Source organism: Penaeus monodon, chromosome 32 (genome assembly GCF_015228065.2).
Source record: "Penaeus monodon isolate SGIC_2016 chromosome 32, NSTDA_Pmon_1, whole genome shotgun sequence".
Classification (NCBI taxonomy): domain Eukaryota; kingdom Metazoa; phylum Arthropoda; class Malacostraca; order Decapoda; family Penaeidae; genus Penaeus; species Penaeus monodon.
In genome coordinates this window covers 5,624,973-5,625,521 of record NC_051417.1, presented here as the reverse complement: position 1 = coordinate 5,625,521, position 549 = coordinate 5,624,973, and the positions used below count along the sequence as shown (strand labels likewise).

Sequence of the window (549 nt, the reverse complement as noted above, 5' to 3'; positions counted from 1 at the left end):
AAATAAACTACCAGTATGTACGGTCTCACATTAAAAAAAAATGGTGTTACCTGTCAGAGCAAAAATACTCGAAATTTATGTTGCAATACTGAGAAGTTTTTCCGGAAAAAGATCCCACGCGGTGACAGGAAGAAAGAGGAAGAAGAGAGAGCAGAAAAAGGAGAAGGCGAGGAAAAGGGAGAAGAAAGAGAAGAGAAAGAAATAGGGAAAAACAAAAAGGATACGGGATTGGAAAGAGGAAGAGAGAGAAGGAAGAAATGGGAAAGAAAGAGGTAGGAAGAAGAAGAAGCGAAAGGAGAGAAGTAGAGAGGGAGGAGGGAAAGGGGAGAGGGAAGAGGAAAATGAAAGGAAAGGAAGAAGGAAAGGAAAGAATAGAAAGGGAGGAAGTTGGGATTGAAAGAGTGAAGAGGTGGGGAAAATAGAATGAAGGGGATGGAAGAAGGAAAAGAGGAAAGGTCAAGCAGAGAGATAGAGTGAGAGGGAGAAAAAGGAAGGTGAAATAAGGAACGAAGACTGTACAGGAAGAAGTAGGCAGGGAGGGAGAAGAGA

General features: G+C 42.3%; 1 long non-coding RNA gene across 1 annotated transcript in view; it reads left to right on the top strand.

Annotated features, from left to right (window-relative positions):
- LOC119593382 overlaps positions 1 to 104 on the top strand; it is a 491-nt gene extending 387 nt beyond the window's left edge. Inside the window, exon 2 of the long non-coding RNA XR_005230539.1 lies at positions 58 to 104. This is a non-coding gene — a long non-coding RNA (uncharacterized LOC119593382). The remainder of the gene's footprint in view (positions 1 to 57) is intronic.
- Positions 105 to 549: the final 445 nt, after the last annotated feature.